This window comes from Malus domestica, chromosome 04, assembly GCF_042453785.1.
Source record: "Malus domestica chromosome 04, GDT2T_hap1".
Taxonomy (NCBI): domain Eukaryota; kingdom Viridiplantae; phylum Streptophyta; class Magnoliopsida; order Rosales; family Rosaceae; genus Malus; species Malus domestica.
In genome coordinates this window covers 22,450,092-22,472,535 of record NC_091664.1, presented here as the reverse complement: position 1 = coordinate 22,472,535, position 22,444 = coordinate 22,450,092, and the positions used below count along the sequence as shown (strand labels likewise).

The 22,444-nt window shown below is 41.5% G+C and overlaps 1 long non-coding RNA gene across 1 annotated transcript; it reads right to left on the bottom strand.

Annotated features, from left to right (window-relative positions):
* Positions 1–3,214: 3,214 nt before the first annotated feature.
* LOC114824400 (uncharacterized) lies at positions 3,215–21,725 on the bottom strand. The gene is made up of 2 exons (XR_003772698.2): positions 21,418–21,725; positions 3,215–3,553 (listed from the first exon to the last, which is right to left on the bottom strand). It is a non-coding gene; the product is annotated as an uncharacterized lncRNA (long non-coding RNA).
* Positions 21,726–22,444: the final 719 nt, after the last annotated feature.

Below are 22,444 nucleotides of genomic sequence, written 5' to 3'. Positions count from 1 at the left end.
CTTGGGATGGCTGACTAATGTGACAGAGTAAAGTCGATCGACACCGTGAGAAGGGGAAACAGGTTGCCTCCATTCACCGTCGGCCTACCCTTCTCCCCTCTCTGTTATTTGAAAAAAAAAAGAAAAAAGCAAAGATGCACAGATGAACGAAGTGTTACCAAACCCCAGAAATATATGTTATTCAATTACAATATTGGATTTCAATTAGCGATTGAGATTAGAATTTGGGATTTTTAGATTGGGGATATTTGCTCAAATGACAGAGAAGGGACAAAAGCGAAGAAATGATTGAGATACAAATATTAATTAAAAAATTAAAAAGATTAAATGTTAAAATAATGCTCACTATTATAATAAGTATTACTAATAAACGTAGAAAGCTAAAAGACACACCCCATTGCCTTATTTTCCCACCCACGTTATAATCCCACCCACCTTAAAAAGTTAAAAAATTAAAATGCTATTTTCTCATCCACTATTATTCCCAAAATAACCCTTAATATATACGTACAATGTGAAATTATAAATTTGTCTCTTACAAAATGTAACAATAATATGTAAATGAAAACCACTAAGATCTGCAAATTCAAATGGAAACTACAGAGGTATCCAAATTCAAAAGAATTCGACAACTACAAATTTAAAAATACGATGGATAAATTCAAATAACCTACACACAAATTATTCTTCTACCTTTTCAATGGAAACATAATCTTCTACCTCCTCCGTAGAAGTGTCATCTTCTAAGTTCATTGCTATTTTTTTACTTTCTCTGAATGAAAGGAGATGAAAATATGAGTTAGGGTTTAAGGTAGACAAATTGTCTCCCATGCTCAACCTTTTTTTTTTTTTTTAAATTGTTAAACTAAGCAAAACAAGATAATTAATGTCTTTATCAGTTTTTTTGTAAATGGACAAATTTGTAATTAAAAAATTCATTAAAAGATGGGTGGGAAGATAAGACATTGAGGTGAGAATAACATCACTCTAAATGTAAATGTTAATTATGTCAAATAAGGGGGCACTTAACAAGTTTAGAGGTGTTGGAGAGAGATTGAACGATTGAGATACAAATATTAATTAGAAAACTTCATTTTAATTTTTTTAAAAAGATGAGTTTTAGATTATAACCTTGTGTAAGATTAAAATCTAATTTTAGTTCCTAGTATATTTAATCATCTCATTTATTAGTTATATTTTGATGTTTTATTTATCTTTTTATTTTTATTTTCATGTATTAATTACATTTAAATTTAATTTTTATTTCATTCATCATAATAAATTTTAATGTCTACATTTAGGCAACTAATTTTTTTATAATATATATTTTGATATATCCATCGATACAAACATATAGGTACATTAATTCAATATAATGCATTTCGGTACGTATATTTTGATACACACATTTGAGTATTGACTTTTAGGTACATTTATTCAATATACTATATTTCAGTACATACATTTCGGTACGTATATTTTGGTACATACATTTCGGTATTGAAATTTAGGTACATTAATTCAATTTAATACATTTAGGTATACTAATTCAATATAATACATTTCGGTACATACATTTAGGTTCATTATAGTATATTTCGGTACAATCATGTAGGTACAAAAATTTCAGTACAAAAAGTCAATTTATATATTTCGGCACAATCATTTTTGTACACTTATGTAATTATATATTTTTGTATCAAAAATTTCTTTTAATATTTTCTCATTTATGTTCATTTATAATTAAAGAACTAAATATGTGCATATTAATAAAATTAAAATTTAATGTGGAGAGATTAAATAAAAATACACGTTAAATAACAAAAATTCAATGTAAATTTTGATAAAAGTACACTTTAAGGGATTAAATTGAATATGTAATCTCGCACCAAGTTTTTTTTTAAATTTTAATCTTGTGCAAGAACTAATGTTCAAAACCCCCAATATTAATTAAAATATTAAAAAAATAAAATGCTAAAATGATGATTAACGCACTATCATAATAAATACTAACAAAGGTCGCATACTTTGTAGGGGTGGGCACTTGGAACCGAAAACTGAAACACGAATCGAATCGGACCGCACTGAACGGTTTGGTTTTGCAATTTTGAAACGGTTGCAATTTTGAAACCGAACTGCGGCAAAGAAAACGGTTTGGTTTCAGTTTTGGGTTTTCAAAACTGCACCGAAACCGAAACCGCACCATATTGAATGTTATGTTTTAATTAGTTCAACTACACTAGTCATGTTCAATTTTGCACCACTATTCGAGTCCATACATCTCTCTCTCTCTCTCTCTCTAAAAAATCATCGTCATCTCTCTCTCAAAAGATATCTGATGATATCATTTGTGTTTTCTAGAATTGCAGTTGGTAAGGACACCCAAAATGTTATTCGTTGGTTAGGTCCAAATTCCATCTCCCTTTCCATATTCCAGTTTGCTTGTTGGAACGTTAGGAGTCCTATTTCTACCCTAAGCTGATGGTATGAGAAAACTTATTGCTGCTCAAAATCCTAACTTAGTTTATATTGTTGAAACTGGAGTGAGATTGATATCAAGTTTTAGACGCAACAGTGAAACCGAAACGAATCTCTAGTTTATATGAACTAAATTCACTCATGCTACTTCGACCAAGTAATTACAAATTCTACAAAGAGTAAAATGGTCTTCCTTCCTTGATAACAGGAAAGCCACTCACGTGGAGAACAAAGGAAAGTCATGGTTCCCATCTAAATTATGGGCTTTGTGAAAAGCATGGAGACAAACTGACAAGGTTCCCAAGACAAAGGAAAGACAAGTCAAAACAAGTCTTTTTCACAATAAAAAATGGGGTGTGCTATCCACACACCCCTTTTTACTTCTCACACACCCTTTGTTAATTTCTGTTCGTTGATCTTCTTCAATTCATTCGATCCGACGACCCAAAATTAGAAGGGTGTGTGAGAAGTAAAAAAGGGTGTGTGGATATCACATCCCTAAAAAATGATCCAGCTTTCATGCATTCAAAGTCTTATTTCAAATAGGATTGAATTCCTATGGAACCTATTAGAGAAAGAAAGTGCAAACGAAAAGGAAAAGTAAAATTAAACATGTAGTAAGAAATGATACCAAGCCAAAGTCAAATGCCAAAATATTAGTGGGTTTATCAGAAATAAACCCTTTAATTTTACTTTACGCTTAAACGGCACAAAACCACTTTAAATGGGACCAAGCTGACTCAAATGGCTCAAAGCCGATTCAATGGCTCGAAGCCGTATTAAATTTTGATGGCACAAAGCCGCAACAAAACCCAATGGCACGAAGCCGAAGAAAAAGTCAAATATCAAATGGTATGAAGCCTCAACAAAATCTCAAATGGCACAAAGATATGTCAACTGGCACGAAGGCGTATCAAATTTCAAATTGCATGAAGCCAAATCAAATTTAAATGCTCCAATGACCCAAAGTCCTCGCCCGCACGAGCTAAAACTGCACAAGGCATCAACCGCTCCAACAGCTTAAAGTCTCCATCTGCATGAGCTAAAACTGCGCAAGGCATCAGTTGCTCCTTGCCTGCATAAGTTGAAACTACATAAGGCATCAAACTCCAACAAAACACATAAAGAACTACGAGTGAATTGATCCCTCAACGAGGGTACGTAGGCAATCTAGGGCTCTACCTAGACGCAGTCACAAAATCAAATAAACACCAAAATCCCCAAGTTATGATTTATTCATATTTGAATCAAAGGGTATTCATTTCCCAAATGAAGGACAGAGTTCAAAATTTGTAAAGTTCACGTGAGTAAACAAATGTTGTTTTATTCTCACATGGGGTAACATTCCCAATGAAATTATGAACTTTGATGCGTGCATCATCTATTGGATATCTAGGAACTTTGTTTACAGACTTTTCTCTTACTCTTGAAAAGTGTTGGAGTTTCACTTAGTCAAAGTAGTAGGAACAAAAGTAGGCCTATCTTTCCTAAGGTTGCCACGTGAGTTTCCCAATTACTTTGGGAAGTTTGACAACAAGTTTTTTTCTTTTCCTTTGAACTTGGGTTGAACTCTTTCAAGTCCAAATAAAACTTCATGTGGTGAAAATAAGATCACATCCACAATTTGTACTTACTTTCGATGTGATAAAAACCTCTTTATATTTTAGGCTAAAGTTCTTCTTTTCCTTTTGAGTTTTAAACTTGTTTTTTTTTTCTTTTCCTTTGCAGCTTCTTGACCATTTTGCTTATCTTTCGAATTCCTAACACAAAGACTTTGGGTGAAACTCTTGAACAACACATTCTTTTCTTTTCCCTATTTGTCTTGTAGCATCTGTTAATTTTACTCACTTTTCCTTTACAAACCATCTTTTCCTTTGCAAACCATTTTTTCCTTTGCAAGCCTTCTAGATGCCTGAGCAGCCCTTTGTATTATCTCCTCTGTTAGTGACCTGAGAGCAATCTTCATTCCCGTTGGTGCTTGAAGTTGGCGTCATTGTGGCACCCTTTGTAACGCAGGAAAACTTAGGCTGATTTCGTTGTCGCTCGTCCATGCTTCTTGTTGTTTTTCCATGTTCATGCTTGTTGATGTAGTGTTCGACATTTTCAACTTTAAGAAGACGAAGCATGGCGTCGGGACTCTCACGGAACTTTCAGGTTTGATTGGAACTTCACTGGGTGGTTTAGACCATACCGAAGAAATTCATGGGACTAACTGCAGCAGCACAAACTGCTCATTTTTCTTCTTGGCATGGACGAACTTGCTGGGCAGATATCACGGCATGGCTGCTGCTTAGCCAAAGGAAGAAGAGGACGAGGGAGAGTGAACACTGCATTACTGCGTTCCATTTTTGGTCTTCTGTTTGGTATTGGTGGTCTAATCCTGCTGCCACTGTTGAGAGACTTGGATTTGATCTCTTTTTTTTTTTTTTTTTTTTTTTTTTTGTAGTTGCAGATCTTCAGAGACCTACGGCTTTATACTATATGGTTCGAAACCGCCGGAGAATAATAAACCGGTAGTCAGGGACTCGGTGCTGCTCGACCGAGAGAGAGATGAGGTGTCACGGGGAACTTGAAATAAGGGTGGTGACTGGGTTTTTTCAAAGCAATGCCCCCTATTAAAAGGGTGGGTTGCTCTTTACCCGTTGTCGGCAAGATTGTTGAGAAAGGAGAAGAGATTTTTTTCTTCCCTTATCTTTTGGCTGCCATAGGGAACACTTCTCATCCATCTTTCTGGCTACGCTCCTATTAATTACAACCCTTCATTTAGGAATGGAATACCTTTTGATTCTAATATGAATAAATGATAACTTGGGGATTTGGGTGTTTATTTGATTTTGTGACTGCGTCTAGGTAGAGCCCTAGATTGCTTACGTACCCTCGTTGAGGGATCAAGTCACTCATAGTTCCTTATGTGTTTTGTTAGAGTTTGATGCCTTGTGCAGTTTCAGCTCGTGCAGGCAAGGAGCAACTGATGCCTTGTGCAGTTTTAGCTCATGCAGACGAGGACTTTAAGCCGTTGGAGCGTTTAATGCCTTGTGCAGTTTTAGCTCATACGGGCGAGGACTTTAAACCATTGGAGCTTTTGATGTCTTGTGCAGTTTTAGCTCATGCGAGCAAGGACTTTAAGCCATTAGAGCGTTTTGGTGCCTTGTGCAGTTTTAGCTCGTGCGAGCGAAGACTTTAAGCCGTTGAAGTGTGATGTGGCTTCATGTCATTTGAGTCTTGTTACAGCTTCAAGCTGTTTGATATTTGATACGGCTTCATGCCATTTAAGATTTTTTTCCTTCAACTTCGTGCCATTTGACATTTGATACCGCTTCATTCCATTTGAAACTTGACATGACTTTGTGGTGTCCATCCCTATTTTTATTCACGGAGTCTAAAAATATAAAGCTCACGTGAATACAAATTTTTTTTTTTACTTCAATCTCATATGGAGCAACATTCCCTATAAAATTAGGAACTTTGTTGCATGAGCAGCATCCATTAATTGGAAGTCTAGGAACTTGTGCTTGAAGACTTCTCTTACTCTTTGTAGAATTTGTATTTACTTGATCAAAGCAGCAGAGGTGAATTTAGTTTATATAAACCAGGGATTCGTCTTGACTTCTTGGTTGCGTCTAAAATTTGATATCAAACTGCCTACGTATCCTTAACGGAATCAAACCGGCGTAGTTCGTAACTTTGTTGAGATTTGATGGGGCTTTGTGCCATTTGATTTTTTTATATAGCTTCATGCTTTAAGATAGTTTGCATCTATAGCATTTGAAGTGATTTACATCCTCCACGGAATCGATGTCCTTTCCATATTGTGAGTGCCATATTGTCTGGCCCAATATTTAATCACAGAGTTCAAAATTTGTAAAGTCACGTGAGTAAACAAATGTTGTTTTATTCCTTCAATTCTCACATGGGGCAACATTCCCAATGAAATTAGGAACTTTGATGCGTGTAGCATCTATTGGATATCTAGGAACTTTGTTTACAGACTTCTCTCTTACTCTTGAAAAGTGTTGGAGTTTCACTTAGTCAAAGTAGTAGGAACAAAAGTAGGCCTATCTTTCCTAAGGTTGCCACGTGAGTTTCCCAATTACTTTGGGAAGTTTGATAGCAAGTTTTTTTTCTTTTCCTTTGAACTTGGGTTGAACTCTTCAAGTCCAAATAGAACTTCATGTGGTGAAAAGAAGATCACATCCACAATTTGTACTTAATTTCGATGTGATAAAAACCTCTTTATATTTTAGGCTGAAGTTCTTCTTTTCCTTTTGAGTATTAAACTCGTTTTTTTTTTCTTTTCCTTCGCAGCTTCTTGACCATGTTGCTTATCTTTCAAATTCCTAACACAAAGACTTTGGGTGAAACTCTTGAACAACATATTCTTTTCTTTTCCCCATTTGTCTCTGTTGACCCTAAAAACTACCAAGCCTACGTGGCGCGTAGGCCGAGTAATCTATAAGCTAACTACGTCATTCAGTTCAATGCGGGGCGTGCCAACTCGTCGACCGAGCTCAGCCGAGGAGTAAAATATGCTGATGTTGTGTTGAGTACGCGGTCGACTTCTGCGTCTTGAGATTGCGACTGAGGAAGGAACACGTCTCGGCCTCTTGGGGTCTCGAACCTGAAGACAAGGCTACTATTCTTACAAAGTTCACAAATCATCGACGTCGGATTCGGTCACAATGATGGTATTCGTCAGAGTAAACTCACGCCGAATCGACACCAAAGTGTAAGGGCAAAAATACTCAAAGCGGATATATGTCTTAACAATAAACTTAGTTCGGCCATTGGAATGCCGAACTCTAAATCCCACTTGAGAGTATCCAATCATAAACTAACTCGGCGTGCAGTATGCCGAGCCTAATAAACTGTAACACCTCACTTCGCCGAGAAGGCTAATGAGATGACCTCGACCAATAAGGATTCGGAAATCCTTTTTTATTGAGACTTGGATAGATAACCAGTCACCCTTGCCGCAGTGTTATCTATGCCGACTGAAGATGCTACAAGACCGGTTGGTTCTACAATGACAGTGCTATCTATGCCACTGAAGATATCATCGGTTGCCTTCACAGTGCTGTTTATCCAAACTGAATGTGTGTCGGCGAAAAAGAAAAGGAAAATATCTCAAGGTTATTGAGAGAATTTGCACAGGGCAGTTGTGTGTTGAATTGGAAGGGGCTTGAACGATGCACAGCCTCTTCTATTTATAGCACCAGGCACTTTCTAAACCGAGTTAAAACCCTACTCGGATTAGGATTTCCTCTTCTCATCAAACATCATCTCGACCAGTCCTATTTTCACTATGACTTTGAACCTAGTCCTTTATCAAACCGGATTCACTTCTATCCATATCTTGCCGAGACTCCTTATTGCACCAGGATTCAATTACTCGTCTCGCAGCATGACTTGACCGACCTAGGTTTGGAAGCCCACGAACTAAATGATCTACAATAACCTTTTTTGTACGCCCTTCCGGGCCGAGAATACATCTCAGCCCAAACCAATATTTTGGGCCCAAACATTGCCCCATCGCTTCCGATGACTTTTTTCAGCCTGAAGTCTCTGATGGAGCCCTGACCTTGAAGAAGCGATACCAAGCTCCATCTCCCGATAAGCATTTATGAAGCACGATTGCACGATCTTAATCTCGTCAGATATCTCATCAAGTGTTCTCTTCTCAGCCCAACCTGAAGTGTCCTTTCATCATTATCCCCTTGATCCGCGAGATTTTTTGAATTTCTCAAGACGTGCGGATGTCCAAACATCTTCAAATCAATATACCTATCGCCGCATGCCATCATGCAATCTCGATTTGCCAATCTTTCGGTACCCTCGAGTTCGTGTGGACACCAAAACATCATTTCTTTATAAAAGGATGTCGTCACGATATCATCATGACCCCTTAATCTGCGAGTTTTTTTGTTCTTTCTCCTGAGTCTGTTAATATTCTCCATCACTCCATCATTATTAGCGATCTTCCCGATCACTATCCCCATTTGGTCTTCCATTCCACGAGTCTATAAATACCTGGCCTTCTATCATTCATTCTTACGCTTTCAAATTTTCCAAACTCTCTCTTGCTCAAAGATTAAAAGAAACCTCCTGGCTTTCTCCCAGAAATCCTTCGAAACCATTTCCAATGGCCTCTTTCATTTCCAAGCTCTCTAAAGAATGCGACAAATATGGGGCAATCATCGATTAGAGCTCAATTAAGACTCTGCGCTTTGAGAGCGATATGAGCACCCCCCACCAAATCCTTGGTCCACTTTTCAAGAATACAGTACCACTGGCCATTACCGAGCTCTTTAAGGATCCATGCCTAACACCCCTACTGTCAGGGTTTGAATGATCGAGGTGGGATTTGGTGAAACCTCAAGGCTCCTAGCCCTCAAACATTGCGACCTGGGAAGCTTAGGTTGCTCGGATGGAAAAGATCTTCGGCGAACAATGGAAAGCTCTTGGCATTTATGATGCCATTCATCTTTCGTCTATGGAACTCATCATGGACAATGAGCTTCTTATGGCAGCCTTCAGCCTATGGTGCTCAACTAACAAAACCATGGTTCTTCCCCTCGGCCCCATGGGCCCCACTATCCTTGATATCACCGCGATCTTAAGGACTTCCCCTTTCGGCATCCCAGCTAACGCTACCCTCTCCGGGTACTCGTCAACCATTGACCTGAAGGCTCTTTTCAATGATCGGGCCATCGAAACGCTGAGCGGAGAGGGCCAAGAACCCTCGAATGAGGAAGTTCAGAAACTTTATAAGAACTTCCTCAACTACGACACTCTCTATCTCCACTTTGTTGGCCGAGGGGATGAGAACCTACGGCAGGGGGAACACGAAGCCTTCCTCTTCTACTGGTATAACAAATTTATTTGTTGTGCCAAGTCCAATAAATGCTTGGTCGAGAACATGCCGATGGCCGAAGCCCTGGCTAGTGGTCACACCCTGGCGCTCAGTCCAGCCATTTTTGCCCATCTCTTGCGCTGTTTGGCCAAGATGACCCTTCATAAGATCGACCCACACCGGAGTAGTCCCTTCTGGGTATTCCAGCTCTGGCTACAAGTTTATTTTGTCACCCTTTGGCCAGAGCTTACCACCTACTGAAGCACTCGGCCCTTCAGGTGGCCCCTCGACCAATACCTCATCACCAAGCTAAAGACGTGTTCAGATACTTCTTTAGCCTTGATGCTATTTCCGACGATGAATTCTTGATCTGTCGTTGTCGAGAATATCCTTTATCGATCAAACTCCCCACATCAGCATGAAGTGCGGATGCTGATCTTTGTCAATCCTGGGGGTCGTTTGTGCTTACCCGCGACCTTCCTCTTGTGTGTGACGTGCACCGAGCAAGTTGGGAAGTATATCACCCCCAATTCACTGTTCGACAACTCGACTATCTTCAGGGTCGCCCGGTGCCTCTTCTTACCTTTCGCTCCCAGCTGAGTCGAGGACGCCTATCTGTCTCGTCAGACAAGAATTGTAAGGATGCCAAGAAAGAGTTTCAAGAACAGTGCCAAAAATTCCGCCTTCGGCCAATCGTTCCAGAATCTCTGAGCACTAACACTTTCGGTGATTGGTGGGAAGAGTATACCCAAAACTTTTTTGGTGCTCCGGTCGAAAACGTTCTGAACAAGATCTTCGGCGGTCGACCCAATAAGGCTTCTGCCCCTCAATCTCAAGGTAACGGTCTATTTCTACCTTCTTCCTTCGACTTTGAACTCTACTAATTTGCTCTTGCTTTCTCAGGTGGTCGGTCACTGAAAAAAACAGAAGTGGTTGCTGTGGCTGCGGCTGGGAAAAAATCAACCATCTCCAAAAGGGCTAAGACTACCGCACAGGCCTTGCTGAGCAAACAGCCTCGTCAAGAGGCCAAGACCGCATTCGACCTCCCTCACCCTATAAAACGGGTCAAGAAGCTGGCGAGGAAAGGGGAACGAGATATTCATGTTATCTCCAGTCAAATTATGGAAGCGACGACTCCTAGTGTTTCCCCTTCTACTCCTGTCGTCCAAGCTTCGACAGAGAAAAAGCCAATTCTGGCCAAAGAAACAGCCTATGTACGGCCGGTTCCTCAAGTCACTAGACCAGTTGTTACAACACTAGCCGAGACGCCTGCAACCTTGGGGCCAGCTGCTGCGCCTGCCTTAGAAGGGGCGGTCCCCTCGGTCGAGAAAAAACTTCCTAAAAATCCAAAACCCACGGTAGTCGTTCTAGAAGAGAGCGATTGGAGTTATGAGATTCCATTGACAAGTCGCCTTCAACCACGCGATCCGTCTCCCTCTGCGTCAGAGGCGGTTATCCAAGTTGGCTCTTTTACGGTCGATCGTGGCAAACGACCTGCCGTCGAGCCAGAAGCGACGGCAGAAACACCCGTTCATCCGTATAACCAAGACCTTAACATTCCTTCCCAAAAAGCCATTTCGACCTTCGTAAGTACCCCTACCGCCTTTGTTTGGTTAGTTTTCTGCCTTAGATCTCTAAACCAAGAAGATACTGAATGTCAGGTGCCTACCTATTCTTTTCATTGAACATTCTATGCGCCGAAGGGTGTTATCTATATTTCTTGGCCTCTTCTGTGGTCATCGAACATAGATAACCTTCATCGGCTGCATGAACTAAGAAGTAGTCTAAGGCACTGGGCTCGGCCATTATGTTCTTTAGGTTTGAGCAACGAACCCAAAGATATGGCCGAAGTCTCCTCTCGGCAGGTTTAAAACAAAAACTTTCTTGCTATATTCTTTCATAATTTCCTTGTACTTAACATGATTTTTATATGCAGCCTTTATGGGAAGTCTAATTTAATGCTCTCTTGTCGAGCACTTCTGGAGCGGCTAGTCCTTCGGTCGCTAGGACTGCACCTGCCGATTCAGCTGCTCTAGTTCAGCTACAAGAAGTGTTATCTCTCTCGGCATCACAAGTCCTTAAGCACAAATGACTCGATTCGTTGGGTGCATGCCTAAACGATCTCGGAGCAGATGGTCAAATGAGCGCCGAGGCTGTCGTTCAGGCGTCGTCCGCCTTGGAGTGAGTTTGGGAATCCTTTAGTATTCTCGAGAACGCTCTTCATGCTGATGATGACTTGAAAATTGCACTGGCCGTTCAGGAAACTCTTCGTCTGAAGATTGATGCTTTAAAGACAAATGGGGAAGCCTTGGTTAACCTCAACCGTCAAATGGCCAAACTGGCAAAACAAAGGTCGGCCCTTGCTTCTGAGCTTGCGATGGACTTTGAGTCGGGCGGGAAATCTTGTCTAACCGAATTTACGGCGAACGCGAAACTAGTCGAGCAGCTGAAGTTGGATAAGAAAAACAGGCAGGCCGAGGTCATAATGGGCAAGGTGAGGTGGCTGGAGCTGAAGGCACTTCTTGGAACTCTATTCCTTCATCACCTTAGAATAATTTGATTGTAAACCATCTTATTAATGAAATGAAACAAGCTTTTACTCTTGCATCTCCTATGTGACTGGGTAGTATTTTTTAAAAAACTTTCCATTAATTGGTAATTTGTGAATAATACCGGTTCAATCTCTAAGATGGTATGCCCCATTACCGAGAACTTTATGGACGATAAACGCTCCTTCTCAATTCGGCGATCATTTGCCGAACCTGGGGTCTTTAATTCCCACGGGTAACAAAGTTTGCCAAACTAACTCTCATTCGCCGAACGTTTTTTGTTTGACTTTTTTATTATAAGCTCGCTCGGCAATTTTCTTTTGTGCCACTAGAAGATTGTAAGCGTTAAGCCGATATTCTTCCAAATCTTCTAACCCTTGTAACATGGCCTGATTATATTCGACGTTGGACAAACTACTCTGCTCGATCACTCATAAAGAATTTACACTTAGCTCGACTGGTAACATCGCGTCATGTCCATAGGTTAACGCATATGGGGTGGTCCTCGTTACCAACCGGGGTGAAGTTCGGTATGCCCATAAGGCTTCATTCAATTTTAAATGCCACATGCCAGGTCTTTCTTTTATCATTTTCTCAAGAATACCAATCAAAACCTTATTACTTGCTTCGACTTGTCCATTCGCTTGTGGATAGTATAGTGTGGACTGCTCGAGCTAAATTTTTAAGCTCGCCATATACTCTTTGAACCTTTCGGCTGTGAAGACTGTGCCATTATCAGTTATGATCGTTTATGGCACGCCGAACCTGGACACAATATGTTCCCTCATAAAATCATAAACCTTCTTGGATGTTAATTTGGCGTATGATTTTGCTTCGACCCACTTAGTGAAATAATTCGTTGCCACGCGTATCCATGCATGTTTCGCTGCTCCAGAAGATGGTGTGATTTTACCGATCATGTCCATTGCCCATCCTTTGAACGGCCAAGGTTTGGTGACCGAATGAAGTAATTCGACCAGGGCCCTTTGGATGGGTCCATGAATTTGACACTGGACGCATCTTCGTGCGTACTCGATACAATCTTTCAATATGCTTGGCCAAAAGTAACCGTGTCGGCGAAGTAGCCAACGCATCTTACGTCCTGATTGATGGGCTCCGTAAATTCCTTCGTGTACCTCTGTGATTGCTTGGGCGGCTTCTTGCGGGCCGAGGCGTAACAGTAATAAACCGTCATCTCCTTTTCGATACAACTCGTTTTGGTACGAGACATAGTTTGTGGCGTGGACCCTTGTCTTTCGGTCATGTTTGCCTCTTGGATCATCAAGGTATTGCATAATTGGCCTTCTCCAGTCGTTTGGTAGCGTCTCGACCGCGCAAATATCTACGATATCCTCCCGTTCCAATAACGAAGGTAAGGACATTACCCATGTATGGATGACTTGGTTGCACTAAATGACTTGTTGATTAACCAAAGCCGGGTATGACTACCGTAAAATGGGTATCATCGGTCCACTCTTGCCCCCCAAGAGTTGTGCTCCGGAGGCTATATGAGCGAGTTCGTCTGCGACGGTGTTCCGTCCACGGGAAATATGATTGAATGTGATACCGTCGAACGACTTCGCTAAGTAACTGGCCACCATGTGATAGGGCGCTAGAGTGCAACTCATACACCGAAAAGTGTCATTGAGTTGGTTGATCACAAGCTCTGAATCGTCGAAAACGAGGACACGAGTAGTGCGCAAGTCATGAAGCACGCTAAGGCCGATAACAAGGGCTTCGTACTCGGCCTGATTGTTAGTACAATCGAAATCCAACTTAAGGGAAAAGAACCAACGGTGTTGGTGTGGAGACTTGAGGACGATCCCCACGCCGGCCGATGTCAACGTGATGAAACCATCAAAATACATCGTCCAATAATTGTCACGTGCTCCCACCATTCCAATTTCAACATTATTACCCCAGAACCCATAAGGAGAAGGGTGATGGGCTAAGAAATCAGTAAGCATTTGTCCTTTGACGGCTTTTTGTGGGACGTACTGCAAACTAAACTTCGATAGTGCCAGTGTCCATTTTCTGATTCGGCCTTTGAATATCGGCCGAGTAAGCATAAAGCTTAAGAGGTTTATCATGTCAGGGCGGTACGAGGATAGATGGAGTTGCGAGAGCAACCTTGATTTGTGTGAAAGCCGCTTGATGTTCTTCACGCCACTAAAACTTGTCTGAGTCCCTAAGTTTTAATAGTGTAGAGAATGTCGTCATTTTGCCAGCGGAATTGGCTATGAATCGGCGAAGAAAATTTATTTTCCCGAGCAAGAACTGGAGTTGTTTTTTGGTCGTCGGTGATGGGGCATCAATAATCATGTGAGCTTTGTTAACGTCGACCTCGATGCCACGATGGTGGACAAGAAAACCTAAGAAATTACCGGCCGACACACCAAAGGTACATTTGGCCAGGTTCATCTTAAGGTTATGTCGTCGCATGCGAAGGAAATCGTGCCAAAGATCATCAACATGCGTTCGACGGCTTTTTTATTTGACCACAACGTCATCAATATACACTTCTATGGTAGTGCCGATTAGGTCATGAAAAATGGTATTCATCGCGCGTTGGTATGTGGCACCAGCGTTCTTTAGACCGAATGGCATGACGACCCACTCGTAGGTTTCGAGTGCCCCCGGGCAGCGAAAAGCAGTTTTATGAACATCGGCCTCAGCGATAAATATCTGGTTATAACCGGCATGTCCATCCATAAATGACAGCATATCATGATTAGCCACGGCGTCGATTAGCAAATTTGAAATTGGCATGGGATATGGATTCTTGGGTGTTGCCAAATTCAAATTTCAAAAATCAATGCAAATGCGTAGGGCCCTATTTTTCTTGATCACGGGTACGATATTCGCCAACCACTCGACGTATCGAGCGGTTTAGATAAACCCGGCATTTAATAGTCAAACAATTTCATCTTTTATGTCGAGTTGTACTTCGGTCGAGAATTGGCGAAGAGGTTGTCGAACAGGTTTGTAACCAGGTTTGATACGTAATTCATGTTCGACAAGGGTCCGTTCGAGACCCAGCATTTCATGATAACTCCAAGCAAAACAATCTTTAAACTCGCGAAGCAATTGATCGAGTTTAACTTTCATGGCATGGGGTAATAACGCACTAATAAAGAGCGGCCAAGGATCATCGGCCGTTCCAACATTTATTTCCTCTAGAGGATCCTTAACTTAGGGTCGGCTGTTGTCGAGCTCGGCCGATGCAACCTAAACTTTATCCAATGATAGTACCGAGCCGTTATCTTCTTCGACCAAAAATTCGATTAAGTTGATGTCAGAATGTGGGTGCTTGGAAATAGCATACAAATGGGCCAGCAGCTGTTCCATCGTGAATGAAACCGCGGCCCGACGCCTTTCGCTTTTGATGTCAATCATCAGTAGTGGGGAGTAAATTGGCCAAACCGAGTCTCGCCGAATCCTGGTGGACAGTCTCGGCGCCTACCTCGATGGCTTTTTGGATTGAGATCTGGGTCGACCGTCCATCTTCATTAAAACCCTGTAGGGTAATATAGCCAACGTAATCATCATAATAGCGGGCCTGAATCATGTTGGTTTCAAACGGCTAAGTGTCGGCCGGGTGGACCACAACTGATTTACCATCCTAAAAAATGAGAACTTGATATAAAGAAGAAGGAATGCAATTCATTTAATGAATCCAATCCCTACTGAGCAAAGCATTATATTCGATTTTGGAGTCGACGATAAAAAATACGGTCATGTGATTGCGACCTACGATGTTTACCTCTAGAGGGAGGTCCATTTTGTCTGAGACTTGTTACCAACAAAGCTACTCATGGTTATTCCTAAAGGAATGAGTTCGTCGGTGGATCATCGTAATGCTTTCATGACGGATACAGGCATGATGTTGAACCTTGCTCCACAATCAACGAAAATCTTGGATATTGGGTAGCCTTCAATATGGGCCATGACATACAACGGTTTTAAATGCTGAAGGTTAGTCGAGGAAAAACAGGGAAACAAGATATCCAAGGTTGTTTTAAGTTTATCGTCGCCGTTTGGTGACTCATCCTCCGTCGTAGTGACGAAATCAACTTGTGTTACTTCCTCGGTGACCACATCGCCATCCAAGGAACTTGGTTGGCGTGTAGTTAGCTGAAATTCGGTCGGTAGAACATGGACCATACTGATTTCCATATTTTCAAGGACTGAAGGGCCCATTGGATCCTGGTCATCCTCTTCCGGAGTTGTGAAGACTATACATCGTGTGTCGGAGCGTTCACGGCCGGCTCGCTGTGTGTTTTAACATATTCTAGAGCTTGCACTATACTATCCGTCGCTGTATCCTGTTGACTGTCATCTTCAGGCTTGCATGCATCTGATGTCGAACTCTGCTCCTGCCGTATTTTGGGAGCTCGTCCAGTCGTGCCACACACTCTGTCTCATCGGCCGTTAAGCCAAACAAGGAGATGGCCGAAAAAACTTCGAAATGATACCGAAGATGTTGAAGGTCTTCAAGAGAAAAAGGGAATTCGACTGTGTCAATATCCGTGTATGGGTCAACCTCAAAGCCGAGAACCTTAGCCTCTCGAATGTGCTAGAATTTGGCTTTCATTGCTGGATCGGTGATTTTTTAGATAATCTGCTCAGCATCGGGGCAAGTTAATGCCATGTCAAGAGTTTCTTGGCAGGCCTTCGGCAATTCATACAAGTCGTTAGCGGAATATTTCTTGTGAAATTCTTTCATATATTCTAATGATTCGTCGAGGAATAGAAGGTGCAAATTCCATTGAACTTTGATTAGAGGTTCTTTCAACGGTAACGGAAACTGTTGGCTTTCGACCACTTTCTTAAATTGCTCGAAACGAGCTTTCATTTCCCCGGGCCGAAGAAGAAGTTTGATCCGCTTCTCGGCTGCTTCAATGGTAGTTTCAAAGTCCCAATTGGTTTCCTTCTGCCCTTGTAATTCAGCCATGATTGTTGGGGTTGGTCGATCATCTCCGCTTCCTGCTGTCTCTTTCGGCTGTCATTTAGTGGTTGAAACAGGCTGGGCAGCTTTTTGTCGAGCCAAGCAATCTATACGCTGACGTCAACGTTTCTGAGATTTGGATAGCGCGGTATACATGCCAGTGGGAGAATTGTAGTTGTACCAACGTTGGTTACGTAGTTCAGGTGGCCTGAAGGTTTTTTTATTTGCTAATGAGCTCGAACTACTGAAATTGGGAATAATAGTCCTCGTTGTAAAACGGTGTGTCGAAATCAAGGCGTCGTCTGACCGATGTAGAACCATCTGTTTATTTCCTTAGGCCGAGCCAGTCGAATACTTTCTGGCGCTGGCCTTCACTAGGTTCATTTGAAGGTTTTGCTATAATTACCGATTAGTGTTGTGATGTCGGCATCTGCATCAGAGACAGTTTCCCTTTGGGCTCGATTAATACAATGTGTGCCTTACAATTGCTACACAGAACTATCGGCCCGCCATTTCCATCTTCACTGGAGTCTGACATGGACTCAACTATAGTAGGTCCTGAGAGTTCGGTAAGTGGTGCATTAGAAAACAAATCGATCTTAAGTCGAGGTTGGGAACCTTTCTTTAGGATCTGTGGTACTATTGGCCCGCCATTTTCTTCGTCGTTATAGTTCGACATTGGTTCAACTACTGCCAGTCTTGATAGCTCAGTAGGTGGCGCGTTGGAAAATAGATCGATCTTGAGTCGAGGCTGGGAGCTTTGCTTCCGGATATGTTGTACTGGGGTAAATTCGACCTTCTTTTTTCCTTTGCTCTTGGGCAAACGGGCGTCTACCATGCCGACTGTCACTGAAGGGAATGGATCTGTATCAACCGTCATGCGTTTTTCAGGAAACTTTAGCTTGCCTTTGTCAATCCAGCTCTGGATATCATCACGTAATATGACACAATTGTTTGTTGCATGCTTTGTCGAGTTATGGTATTTGCAATATGTCATTCCTTTAAGTTCTTCGGCCTTGGGAATATTATGCCATGGCCGAAGTTTAATGATCTTCGCTGATAACAATTGATCAAAAATTACTTAAGCCTTTGTGATATCAAAGGTATAAACTTTTGATGTTTTTACTGTTTCTTCAGTGGCCGAGCGGGTTTTGACTTCTTTGGAATTAATTTGAGTCAATGCCTTGCACACGTATGGTTTATCTATTACTATCTCGGCCGCGTCCACGCTGACGTACTAAGATTCCTCGCCTTCGGTCGACTCGTAATTGACCGTAGGATTTTTGTAAATCGTCCCTCTAGATGAGGGTTTTGACATCTTCTATTCTCGGAGCAAATAGTCATATTGCTCAACATGCTGGGCTAATTCATACATATCCTGAAAGTTTGCCCTTAAAAATTTCTTTTTGTATTCTACATCGAGTCCGTTTAAAGCAAGTCTAACAAACTCAACTTCAGGGAGAGGTACTCGGCACCAATTCCTGGCTGATTTAAATCTGGTAAGATAATCCATTAGTGACTCATTAGACGCTTGAGCCATCCTTGCCAACGAAGAAACTGACATTTCCATCCCTGGCCGATAAAATTGCTCGTGAAATCTCTCGACCAATTCCTCCTAGCTTTGGATGGAATTGGGTGAAAGGTTGTTATACCAAGCAAATGCTGAACCTGTCAACGAAAAGTTGAACAACCGCAGCTTGTGGAAATCACTGTTGGCAGCTTGTGAAATGGGCCATATGTTCTAACGAGGATAAAGACGATTCTCCAACGAAAAAACTAAAATCTAGAATTTTGAAACCTTTAGGATATTCGAACTGTTCCACGTAAGCTGGATACGGATAGATCAATTTAGGGAACTTCGACCCCTTTTTCATGGCCGAATCAATCATCCGCTGGACCTCGGTTACATCGACGGACGTTACTTCTACTTTCTGGTCAGGTCTATCTATCCTGCTACTCGATCCTCCTTTTTTTTCTAAGTCAATTGGCTTAAGTCGAGTAAGAATTGGCTCGGCATGTACTACTGGCAACAGATTATTCTTTGGTGGCAAGTGCCGGGAAAGATCGAATGACTTGTCTCGCAGACCTTGCTAACCAGTATTTCAAGCAATCTGTTTTGTACGTCACTATTACTGCGTATCACATCGTGCAGTTTATTGATTCCTCAACTAAATGTCTGTTCAACCGCCCTAGATTGTTCGTCAAGTCGTCTTCGAATAAACGATCTTGTTGGTGGATCAAAGCCTTCACCACCATCCTCATCACAGTCCTCCATTATCCCTTCATTAAGGACACAAGTGTTCTTGTTAGGGATTTCTAGACTGCAAAGCTGACCGCCGAGACCAATTTCCTTTTCTCGGCGAGTCGCGCTTGTGGACTCAGGTGTCACGGCACTAAGGGGATTCTGTGCATGTGATACACTTTGTCCTATGTTCTGAATTGGCAAATCGGTTGTTGATTTTCCCATAGTTGTTTTCTTTTTAACCGATCATGTTTCAATTGGCATGAACTTCGTAGTTTAGCACTGAGTCTCACTGGGCGTGCCAAAATGTTGACTCTAAAAACTACCAAGCCTACGTGGCTCGCAGGCCAAGTAATATATGGGCTAACTATGTCCTTCGGTTGAATGCAGGGCATGCCAACTCGTCGGCCGAGCTCGACCGAGGAGTAAAATATGCTAATGTTGTGTTGAATGCGCGACCGACTTCTGCATCTTGCGATTGCGACCCAGGAAGGAACACGTCTCGGCCTCTTGGGTTCTTGAACCTAAAGACAAGGCTACTATTCTTACGAAGTTCACAAATCATCGACGTCGGATTCGGTCACAGTGATGGTATTCGTCAGAGTAAACTCATGTCGAATCAACACCAAAGTGTAAGGGCACAAATACACAAAGCGAATATATGTCTTAACAATAAACGTGGTTCGGCCGTTGGAATGCCGAACTCTAAATCCCACTTGAGAGCATGCAATCATAAACTAACTCGGCGTGCAGTAAGCCGAGCCTAATAAACCGTAACACCTCATTTCGCTGAGAAGACTAATGAGATGACCTCGACCAATAAGGATTCGGAAATCCTTTTCGACCGATACTTGGATAGATAACCAGTCACCCTCACCGCAGTGTTATCTATGCCGACTGAAGATATCATCGGTTGCCTTCACAGTACTGTTTATCCAAACTGAAGGTGTGTCAGCGAAAAAGAAAAGGAAAATATCTCAAGGTTGTTAAGAAAATTTGCGCAGGGCAGTTGTGTGTGGAATTGGAGGGGCCTTGAACGATGCACGGCCTCTTTTATTTGTAACACCAGGCACTTTCTAGATCGAGTTAAAACCCTACTCGGATTAGGATTTCCTCTTCTCATCAAACACCATCTCGACCAGTCCTATTTTCACTATGACTTTGAACCTAGTCCTTTATCAAACCGAATTCACTTCTATCCATATCTTGCTGAGACTCCTTATTGCACCAGGATTCAATTACTCGTCTCGCAGCATGACTTGACTGAACTAGGTTAGGAAGCCCACGAACTAAATAATCTACAATAACCTTTTTTGTACGGCCTTTCGGGCCGAGAATACATCTCGGCCCAAACCAATATTTTGGGCCCAAACAGTCTCGTAGCATCTGTCAATTTTACTCACTTTTCCTTTACAAACCATCTTTTCTTTTGCAAACCTTCTAGATGCTTGAGCAGCCCTTTGTATTCTCTCTTCCGTTAGTGACCTAAATGCAATCTTCATTCCCGCTAGTGCATAAAGTTGGCATCATTCTGGCACCCTTTGTAACGCAGGAAGACTTAGGCTAATTTTGTTGTCGCTAGTCCATGCTTCATGTTGTTTTTCCATGTTCATGCTTGTTGCTGCAGTGTTGACATCTTCAACTTTGAGAAGACAGAGCATGGCGTCGGGACTCTCACGGAACTTTCAAGTTTGATTGGAACTTCACGGGGTGGTTTAGACCACCCCGAAAAAATTCATGGAACTAACTGCAGCGGCACAAACTACTCATTTTTCTTCTTGGCATGGACGAACTTGCTGGGCAGAGATCACGACATGGCTGCTGCTTGGCCAAAAGAAGAAGAGGACGAGGGAGAATGAACACTACACTGCTGCGTTCCATTTTTGGTCTTCTGTTTGGTATTGGTGGTCTGATCATGCTGCCACTGTTGAGAGACTTGGATTTGATCTCTTTTTTTTTTTTTTTTTGGTAGTTGCAGATCTCCAAAGACCTACGGATTTATACTATATGGTTCGAAACCGCCGGAGAAGAATAAACTGGTAGTCAGTGACTCGACGGAGAGAGGAAGTGTCACGGGGAACTTGAAATGAGGGTGGTGACTGGGTTTTTTCAAAGCAACGCCCCCTATTAAAAGGGTGGGTTGCTCTTTACCCGTTGTCGGCAAGATTGTAGAAGAAGGAGAACATATTTTTTTTCTTCCCTTATCTTTTGGTTGCCATGGGGAAATTTTCCCATCCATCTTTCTGGCTTTGGTGAAAAAGGAAAAGCCAAGTTCCTCTTTTATTGATCCTGCAAAAAGCTGCACCTAATACACAAAACCAAGAATAAATTAAAGACAAAGATTTGATACCTTTGGGTACTTTGCTGTTCTTTGTCGTGTGCACCCCTTGTGCCTTTCGTTTTCTTGCTTTCTTTGTTCTTCTTTGTGGTTCGTTCCTCACCGTCATTCTGCATCGTTCTTTTTGTCTCTCAATTTCTCTTTTGATTTCTGCGGTGTCTCCTCTTTTTTTTTTTTTTCGTTCTTCTCTGTGAGCTTCAATTTCTGCAAGGTTTAATTGTCACTCCCCTTCGTTGCTATCTTTTCTCTCAATTTTTCTCTTAATTTCTGCAGAGTCTCTCTTCTTCTTTTTGTGTCCTCCCCCTTTGCTTTGGTTTGATGCCTTTTTATAGGCGAAAAAGTGGACATGGCAGTTGAAGCTAGTAGGATGCTATTTTCCTGCGGTGTGGAGATGCTCAGAGAAAGCCATCACTTGAGTGGAGAACGTGGGGGTTTTTGGAGAGTTCTAGACACACATGATCTCTATACTTGGTTGGCACATAGATGACAAAACTCCATCAGACTTGTCATAGTCCACGTACGTGCAGGTGTAGAATATATTTTTTTATTTTTTTATTTTTATTTTTCTCTTAAGTCTCCCTGTTTTTAATAAGACTTGCTAATATATTTTATTTGTGAAAATATATAGCTTAACAATTGTCCCCTCAAGCATCGTGCATGGAAATGGCTTTGACATGTGCGAGCCTTGAAAATTTTTCTCTTCTCTAGCTCCATTTATGTTTTGATTTGACAGTGGTTTGACATCTGAGTAGACTTTTTTTTAGTTACTTGAGTTGGCCAAGAATTCTAAGAACATTACACTATGTTTGGATGGAGAATTTCTAAATTTTCATAGAATTCTAAATGACGAGAATTACAATTCCCAGTAATTGAAATCCTGTTAATTGAAATTTCAATGTTTGGATGTTGGATAAATGGAAATTGCAAAATGAAGGGATTTACAATTTTCATTGTTTGGATATTCCCTAGAATTTGTATTCCATAGAGGAATACAAATTTGAAAAAAGAAAAATGTTAAACTGGTAACAAAGTCATCAAT